This window comes from Corvus moneduloides, chromosome 6 (genome assembly GCF_009650955.1).
Source record: "Corvus moneduloides isolate bCorMon1 chromosome 6, bCorMon1.pri, whole genome shotgun sequence".
NCBI classification, from domain to species: Eukaryota; Metazoa; Chordata; class Aves; order Passeriformes; family Corvidae; genus Corvus; species Corvus moneduloides.
Window position 1 is genome coordinate 53,546,354 of NC_045481.1, and position 9,802 is coordinate 53,556,155.

Genomic DNA, 9,802 nt, shown 5'->3' on the forward strand with positions numbered 1-9,802 from the left:
TCATTTTCAACTACTTCTCTCCAGAAGCAGAGCATCACTGCCATCCCCATTGAGGGGCTTCCACTATGATTTAGCTCAAATTATTCTTTGGAAATTATACAATTGTAATTTTGAGAGACCAGAGATTTCACAAAGAGGTTCAGGTTCAGTTCCCTCAGCTGACTTCACTTCTTACATCCTGCCAGCTCTCCATACTCTGATTTTATATGGGTTTCACCCACACGGCCAGAGAAAAAAATAACATGGAACAGATCAATTAAACTCCAATGGCACAAATATTGACAGGGCAAGAGAACAGGGGCCAAATGAGTTGATTTTAAATCAAATTTATATTTATTTTCCTTAATGGTACCCTTGGTTTCTCTTTTTAGTAACTTCAGTCCTTCATTTCACTTCATTGAATGATAAAATTTTGATAAAAGTGAGCATGATAAAGTTTTCTAGTGTCTTGTTCTTCTAATGGGTTTTTTTTATTCACATGAAACATTACTGTGACTCTACTTTATTCTACTTTATTTATAAAAAAGGTCCATGCTAAAGTAGCAAATCTGGGCAATAACTGGACAATCTTGTTTCTTTCTGTCTTTAAGAAATAAACCCAGTAGTTTTAAATTTAAGTGTGTTTTCCCCATTTCAAGGATATTAGGTGCCAGTACAAGTGTGAAAGCACAGAGAGTTAAATCGTGATGGTCTTCTTACAGGTAACTCATTCACTCAGAGCAACAATCTGGCAGTGAATTTGAGTATTTTCTGCCATTAAATCCATATCTTTGGTCCCAATAAAAGAAGAGCTGCCATGCTGGACAGCTGTGATCATTGCTGAAGGACCCAAAACCTCCAGTTCTCATGCTGAAGCACAAGGAACAATTCCTTCTGAGCATCCTCCACAAAACATCCTGTTCTTCCCTTTAAACAATGTCTGCAACCAAAACTGCAACATCTTCCAGCCTTCACACTTGGAGAATAGCTCAAGACAGCCCAAATCTGCAGCTGGGAATACAACCAGCTCACCTATGAGCTGCTGGAAACAGGCACATAAATACATTGTGAGTTCAAGCAGGAGAGCAAACCAGACAGTCAGAGCCCTTGGATGGGGAAATCCGCTGGGATCGCAGCACATCCCTCTCTGTCACAGCCCAGCCACCCCAGCCCCTACCAGCTCACAGCTTGTGTTTGAAGCTATTTTCAGCTTTATGACTTCTTTGGGCTGCTTATTTTTAGCGAGTTTTTTTTTGTATTTCCCAGTCATCTGAAATGTTCCTTCATTTATTATTATCAACACAACAGTTGTGACTTAGTTCGGCTGGCTGGGTGCGATGTGGGGGTTGTTCCGCTGCTGCTGCTTCCAGAAGGTGTATCCCTGTGGTTAACTGAGATCCCAGAATCAATGAGAGCTTGGAAAAGACCTCCAAGATCATCGAGTCCAACCTGTGACCAACCACCACCTTGTCACCCAGCCCAGAGCACTGAGTGCCACATCCAGTCCTTCCGTGAACACCTGCAGGGAGGGGCACTCCACCACCTCCCCGGGCAGCCCCTTCCGATGCCTGACAACATGAAGAAATCCCTCCTGATGTCCAAATGGGGACAACTAACTGGGAGATGGGGCAAAAAAAGCCCCACACAGCTCCTTTTGGATGTGATATTTGCACATCTGAGCACACCTTCCTGTTTTTGCAGAGCCAGATCTCATCATTCCTTCATTTGCTTGTGATCTGAACATGATGCCAAGCAGCAAGCGTGCCTTTGCCTACCATTCCTAATTATTTTTCAATTGTTTACTTTGGACAGATTTGCTGCTAAGGGCTTATTTTCAGTGCTGCAGCAGCATTAGAAAAGCTTTAGCTGAAGGGTGGATTTCCCCCCAAATCATGGCCAGGCGCTCCCTAAATCGGATCTCCACAGACTGGACCAGCACACGTGTCTCACAGAGCCTCCGAGTCACACAAGAGCGATTAACACCACCACAGCAAACTAATCTAACTTGCATCACCTAAAACACAACAAGTTCCACCTCAACAGGAGGAAGAACTTTCCATTGAGGGTAGCAGAGCACTGGAACAGGCTGCTCAGGCTGTCTCCCTCTCCAGAGACATTCCAAACCCACCTGGATGCATTTCTGTGTCACCTGCTCTAGGTGGGGATGGTCTCCAGAGGCCCTTCCAACCCTAACTGTCCTGTGATATTGGTTAAAAAACCAAATAAACTCTAAGACTTCCAGAGTGGTGACAGAAAGGTGATGCAGATGAACTGGCAAGAAGGACGTAACACCGACATTTAACTGAATGATTCAGTTGGATGAGAACACGTCAGTGGCCTCCAAAATAACACTTCTGCCTCAAGACACAAGGGTGTGACTGGCTTTCCCCCAAACCCCACATTTCTAAGTTGCATTTTATCGTTCTGTGCAACTGTCACCATCAACCCCAGCAAACAAAGCATTCAGAAAGGATCCACTCACACAAAGTTCACGGAATTATTTTCCCCCGCAAGTTTGGCATTTTCCAGCTGATTTTACACCTATCAGTAGTGCTACACTTTCCTGCTCTGCTTGAGAAGAGCAGCTGGAATGCAGTTGGAAATGCTGCACTGAGTTCATGAGGAAAACAAACTGAAATCAATGTTTAAATCCAAAATGTCCTGGTAAATCACACTAACACAAGATTTCCTATCGCCAGCAAACATTTAGACAGTTCCAGCTGAAGCTCGGGAACGATTCAGGTAGCCAGGACATGACAAACATGAAGGATGGCTCGGGATGAATATGTGAGCAGGATATTTCTGCTAAAGCAATCAGCAGCGTGCTGGTATTTAAATCACATTAAGATTTCAAAAGCATCAGTCTATCACGCAGCTCGTGTCACTCTTTCTCACAGCCACAAGGACCAGAAGCTTTAAAATACAACCCCGAGTCCCCCAGAACACCACAGAGCCCCTCAGCGTGGAGCAAGCACTCGCTAATTGTGGCAAACTGATGGACAGATCAATTAACCAGGCGAGCAAAAGCCCGGCAAAGCCTCTCGCTTTGAGGTTCGCCTGCTTCTGACAATGATGACTTCAGATGGAGAGCGAGCACGAGGGGCAGCTGGATTCTTTAAAACAAAACACAACCAGAACCTCTTTCAGATAAGCATTTCGTGGAAAGAGAGAGGGGAGGGGGAGAGGCAAACAGAATAGATCCCAAATGCTCGTCTTTTTTAAGTTTTCACGGCTGCTCTTGTGAAAGAGAGGAGGTTCCCGTGTCTCCCTGCGCCGGGGCAGGGAAAGGGACATCGGGGTGTGGGTATCCCCGTGTTGGGGCTGGCTGTCGAGCAGGAGCCCGGGGAGCACTTGCTAGTCTTCCCGAGATCTGCCCAGTCACATGTGCTGGCTCCTGCGCCTCGTAGAAGCAGCTGGAAAAGAGGGAGCCAGCGGAGCTGCCTCCATTAGGAGCCACCGCTACACAAAAGGAGAAGAGGAAACAAGCCGTCGGCCACCGGAGCACCCGGCAGGAAAGAAGAGATGTCCAGAGCCACGGGGGAGCGCACGGCAAGTGGGGAAAATCACGATGGAAATGAAAACTGCGGTGCTGTCCCCCAAAGAGGCTCGATGGCACCTGCCTGACAGGGACACAGGGCTCAAAGCCCGCCCGGCATCGCATCCTGCAAACCATCGGGAACTCGACGGACTCACCCGCTCTACCCTCAGAGGAGGGGCTCATCGCCCCGTTCGGGCGTGGGGAGCCCCAAAACACCAACCCCCAGCCAGCCCGTCCTGTGCCAACTCCCGGCCGGGCAGCGCCGGTTCAGCTCCGGCTCAGCTCCGAGATCCGGAGCGGCCGAGGACAGCGGCGGCTTTCCCTGGGAATCGCCCCCGATCCGGCGATGCCGAGGCGAGCAGCCCCTGGGGCAAGGAGCCCCCCGGGGCCACGAGCCCCGCAACTCCCCCGGGCCCCCCGGCCCGGCCCCGCCGCCTTTGTGCTGCCCGAGCGGCCGGGGCGGAGGAGCCCGAGGGGGTTCGGCGGGGCCGATCCGGCCTCGCACCGGTGGGACCGCGCGGGGTAACGACGGCCCGGCCCGGCCCACCCGCCGCCGAGCCCGCCGTGCCCTCCCGGCGCTCCCCCGCCGCCGCGGGAAGTTCCCGGTGGCCCCGAGTACCCCCGCCCCCCCAAATCCCGGGGCGGCGGCACCTGCTCCCGGCCCGGCGGAATTCCCGAGGGCGGAGGGACGAGCCGGCGCCGTGGGGACCGCGTGTGGACTCACCGGGAGGCTGCCGCAGGCCCCGGGGGGGGGGGAGAAATCCAGCGGCGGGAGCGCCGCGAGTCCCGAGCTCCGCGCTGCTGCTGCGTCAGCGCCACCGCCTCCTCGGCTGCGGGATGGGGACGAGGCGCCACCACCGCCGCCGCCCGCCCCTGGCCGCGGGGCGTCGCGGAGCGGGCGGGCGGAGGCCGGAGCGGGCGGCGGAGGGGCCGGGAGGGGCGGAGGAGGGGGCGGAGGAGGGACCGGAGGAGGGACCGGGGGCGCCGCCGCCGCCGCTGCCGCGAACTCCCCGCAAGCCGCGAGCGCCTCCGGCCTCCTTCCTGCTTCCTCGTCCGTAGCCAATCGCCGCGCGCCGCCCGCCGCTCGCCCCGCCGCGCCGGCCAATCACGGCCGCCTCTCCCCGCCGCCGCCGGCCAATCGCCGCCGCGCCCGCCCCCGCCCCGAGCCCCCCCCAGCGGCCCCCCCCACTCCCCTCACGGAGCCCCCCACGCTGCCGCCCGTCGGCCCGTGGCGCGGAATAACCGGGATAACCGGGAAAACCGGGATAACCGCCCCGCTGGGGCACCGGGGGCGCCCCCGATGGCCGCGATTCCCTCACAGGACGGGGGCGTGAGGCGGCCCCGCGCGCCTGCCAGGGATCGCCCCGTGGGTCCCTCAGAGGCGCCCGGGACGCCCTCCCACCTCCCGGGTGTGCCCGGCGCATCCCGGGGCAGTCACACTTAAACCGAGCTCTGCATCCAAACTCTGGGAAAGTTGGAAGTCCCGGGGGTCCGGTGGGAGCTCCGCTGAGTGCTGCCAGGGGGGAGAGGCACAAGGCAGAGCGGGTTTGAACGCCCATCATTCCCACCTCGAGATGGGCACTGGAAAGGCCACGGACAGCCCCTGTGTGGTGGCTGTCCCTTAGCAGCCCTGTGAGTCAGCACCAGGGGAATATCCCGTGGCATTTTAGGGGGGAAAACGCCAACAGGGAATTCTCAGGTGTCCCAGAGCTTTCTCACAGAACCTGTCCTCACTGGGACACTCAGGTGTCCGTGGCTTCCATGGTCTTACCAACAGGTGAGACATGGCAGCAATGGAAAATACGGAAAACTCCATCTTTTCCTCAAAAAATGAGTTTAAAGCCCTAAAGCAGACCCAACAAGCCTTGGAAGTTATTTGATCAGTATCTTTAGCAGTACCACAGTCCCCATCACTGAAGCCTCTCCATCAGTTGCAGAATGGGGTTTTTCCATAGAATCATGGAATCTGCTGAGTTGGATCCACAGGAATCGAGCCCCACTCCCAGTCCTGCACAGGACAGCCCCAAAATCCCACCATGTGCCTGAGAGCATTGTCCAAACGTTTCTTGAGCTCTCTCACAGGCTTGGAGCTGTGACCACTTCCTTGGGGAGCCTGTTCCAGTACCGAATTTGTGATATTTCTTTTAAGCTTGGGAAACTGCTGGGAAGGACCTGGCACATGAACAAGCCATGTGGCTCCAGGAGATAAATACACACACAATGAGAGCGAGACCCTGATGGTCTGCCTGAAATTCAGCTAAACTGCAGGAGACCTAAGAGTCTGAAATACTTCCTTCTTTGTTCCAGTGGTCCACAGGGATCTTGCAAACAAGAGCAGGATCAAGCAGTGGTATGATTGTTGCAGGATCCAGATGTTACACAGGAGAAGATTGAGGGGAAATTCAGCTATTTGGAGACACTGATTCCTGAAACAAATACCAGTCGTTGGTGATGGAGCAGGGAAAAATAAGTAACCTTAACAGCTACACTCCTGGAAGCCCTCAAGGTGCAGTAGGGCAACTCTCCTTAAAAACTCTCTGATATTGTTTACGAGTTGGACTTGGATGATCTTTGTGTGTCCCTTCCACTTCAGGATATTCTGTGATTATCCCATTTCACTGCTGCCCTTTGGAAATACAACCTTTGGATGAGACGTTTCCAGGCTCTATTTAATGCAGCTGGACATCACCAAGAGCCACTCCATGAGTACAAAGGTTCTGTCTGCTCAGACCAGAGCTGCTTCCCACCTGAAAAGTGAAGGCAGCTCATAGTGCTGCCAAATTGTTCCCTAAAAATGATATTTTATTGGAGTTCTTCCCTCTGCTGTGAGCCACAGGAACAGGAGGGAAACCACAGCACTCTGAGATCAGAGGGAGTTCAATTTTGGTGTTACACAGAGCACACTTCCTCCAGTTGTTAGATGTGTTCAAGTGGCTTCCAAAATCTACCACCTCAGACTCCCATAGCTAAACAGAGTGATATTTGAAGCAGAAAAGTGAAGAAATCTGGGAATTCTGAAGTTCTGAAACCACCCTGCAACTCAAGGAGTAAACCCACAGTGTCACAGTGTTCTAGAGGGAAACACTTGGGCAAAATTCATGCTGAAGTTTGATGACAAATATAATTTAACGGCTGCTTTTTGGGGAAAGTGGAGGTGAGGCCACCTTCCCTCTTCCAGGTGGTTGGAATAGAAGAACATTTGGATGATGGACAGGTTGAGGATGGGGAACTGTGTGCTCCAGAGCGGCACAAGAGTGGGAAGCACAACGGAGCCATCTGCAGAGCTCCCTCTCTTTTGACAAACTAATTTATTCTGAAGTGGGGCCTTTCCTCGTCTCTTTCTCAGAGGGATGAGGGGGAAAAATGGGAAGCTAATTGCTGATTCCAGAACAATATGTCTGTATGTCTGCTGGGCTCCAGCCTCTGTCAGGTGGCGGCACAACTGAGATGCAGCATTTGGGCTTTTTCTCCCCTTATTAACTGGGAAAAACAAACCACCAAAGCCCCGACATGAGATCTTCCTACCCCAAATTCTGGCCTGTTTTTTGGGAAAGGGATAACATCCAGGGCTGTAGACTGCCTGAACAGCAGCACGACAAGGATCTTTGTCCTCAACTCTCAAATTGGGCTGTGGAAGCACCTTGCTGAGGTTGTACCTGTTGGTAAAAGGGGTTGTAAAGCCCTGTGGCTGTGGGGAAGCTGGGCCAGGAATCAGCAGGGATTAAGGGATTGTCCCTCATTGCACCCCTCACCTCCAGGTACTGGGGTGGGATAGGGACGCACACAGCTGAGCCAGCGCTAAAGGGGAAGAAGGAAAAAGAGGATTTCACTGTTAACACAGGGAAAACAGGGAAAAGCATTTTCTGACTGAGTTTCAGGAGTAAAAACTTTATTTGTCCCACAGGAGAATGGGGAAGAGTCCCAGCATCTCACTGCGGGTCAGGCTGGGAGAAGGGTGTTTGCACTGCACACCCCAGAGCACACTCAGAGCTCTCTGACCTTCAGGAACAACTGTGGTGAGTTTTAAAAAGTCACAGGAAATCAAGAGGAAAAACCCCCCAGCAGTGCTGCAAGGACAGAGAAAGGGAACCTGCAGCTCCGGTGGCCATGCTGGCAGGAGGCTGGCCTCACCTCTTTTTAATCCAAACGGGGAGGCAGTGCATCCCTGGGTACACCAGAGCTTCCTGCACAGCCACAAACTGATGGAAACCTCCCATTCCACCAGCAGCTTGCAAACGGGCATGGAAGCTTAAGCAACAGCCCTAATCCGAGTAAGCTCACACACTAAGAGCAGCAGTGTGGAGGATCCTGCACTGACTGGTTCCTCGGCCGGGCCTCAGGGAAGGACTTGGCTGCAGGGAAGAGCCCAACACATCTGTGAGGGGGAGGATGGCCAGCCCCACCTTCCCAAACAGCCTTGTGGCCACAGATGGGGATAAACCCATCCTTGGGTCTTTACGTGGCCCCTGTCTGGCTGCAGTGACAGGGCTGGGTTAAAAAGTCTTTAATTCAGCACATCTCAGCTGCATCCCATGGGGATCCTGCCTTTTCTAGTCATCTCCCCCACCAAGAAACATCCCCAAATCCAGCTGTGTGATCCCATCCCTTCTGAGGTATCTGCAGAAAAGGTGCTGGTGCTGCACTGGCTTGCTGTCAAAGAGATGGGTTTTGGTGGTCCTCTCCTTTCCTTCCCCCTTCCAGGGTTAACCCAGTAACTGCAAAAGGCCAAATGAATCCCTGGTGGAGCTCCATGGACTGACTTGGAATTCTATTACACCAAAAAAGCAAATTGGCTGTGAGTGTTCAGGTCTGCAGCAAACCAGCTGTGGTTACACAGGCAGCTTCCTCTGAGATTTCTGTTTAAACATCAGCATTTCCTCGTTTTTAGCTGGGTGAAATATTCCCCTTTTTCCATCAGAAGAAGCCAGGAGGGATTCAGGCTGGAGGAGAGGGCTCTGCCAGCACAGAGGTGTCATACAGGATCTCATTACCTACCTGGAAAAATCCAAATTACTGTATTTGTGTCTCAGAGATTCATCTGCAACTTTTTGGTGCCATTGCTGCTACGAAGGTTTAATTCATCATTTATTTTAATTAATTTTAGTTTTAGAAAAGTTCATGCTGTTTATATCCGATATTGGCTATGAAGCAGCAGTGCCAAGGAAGTTCAGCAAATGAAAGGGGATTGCTGTGTTCTATTTCTTATTTCACCTCTCATCTTAACATTTTAAAGTGCTTTAGTAAGGAATATATAATAGATGTAATACATGTAATTTATTGATGGAGGGAAAAACAGAGGGACAATGAGAATACCTCAGTGGGGACCAGCACAGTCAGGAAATGAGACTGGATTAAATTAAAGCAGAGAATCACAGGACTAAGAGTTAAGAACGTCCCTGAGTGTTATGGTGGATGGAGGTGAGTGTGTGTGCTTCAGTACATTGCAAAATCCAGATTAAAAGCAAGGACTCTGCTTTGTGAGCTGGGCCATGGCAGGGAGTGACAAACTCACATGCATAGGAAGGATAAATGTCCTGCCTTGTGTTCCCAAGGTAGCCATTTTTTATGAAGTGTGATTCACAAAACTAGGGAGGCTGAGGGGATCGCAATGCAAAACACATGTCCCAGAAAGTCAGGATGGGAAAGCAAGTAGCAATTATGGGACCATCTGTGCTGTGGGATGGGCTGCGGCAGAACCAGCGCTGGTCCTTTGCCCCTCTGTGGGTTGTTGGGCTGGGGCAAACACTTTCAGCTGTGGTCGGCTTGGAAAAATCAGTGGGAACAAACCCATGGCTGCTTGTACAACTCCTTGCACAGAATTAATACAGGAAAAACCTAATAAGAAATCTCAAAGGCACCACTCAGCCAATCTGCATTTCCAGAGGAAACAGCTGCATCAGCAGGAAATCATCTCTCTTTTGTGTCCCTCAGGTGGGTGGGAGCTCGTGCCAGCACATGGACATGGGGACAGGGACATTCCTCAGTGGGGGAGATGTGTTTGCTTTTCACACTCCTGCCAGCACAGGGACACAGGGACATTCCTATTTTCCTATGTGAAAAGGAAACATCACTCCTGGATGCTTTTACCCTTTCCTTGTCCCCAGGCTCCCAAAGATGTCCAGCACCCTGAGGCCCACCCAGAGTCCCATTCAGAGATGTTTTCAGCCCCGAGAGTTGTTTTGCATTCCTTACTTTCAGCAGCTGGAGGCAAGATCAGCACAAGGAGGGACTAATATCTCCATGGGCTTTTTGTGGGACATCACAAAAAGCTCCAAAGTCTTCATT

The 9,802-nt window shown here is 51.9% G+C and overlaps 1 protein-coding gene across 2 annotated transcripts in view; it reads right to left on the reverse strand.

The window, feature by feature from the left end:
- The window catches only part of BAHD1 (bromo adjacent homology domain containing 1), a 35,767-nt gene extending 31,349 nt beyond the window's left edge, over nucleotides 1–4,418 (reverse strand). For both annotated transcript variants that reach the window (XM_032112200.1, XM_032112198.1), the window contains exon 1: nucleotides 4,242–4,418. The gene's annotated coding sequence lies outside the window, so the exon portion shown is untranslated. The remainder of the gene's footprint in view (nucleotides 1–4,241) is intronic.
- Nucleotides 4,419–9,802: the final 5,384 nt, after the last annotated feature.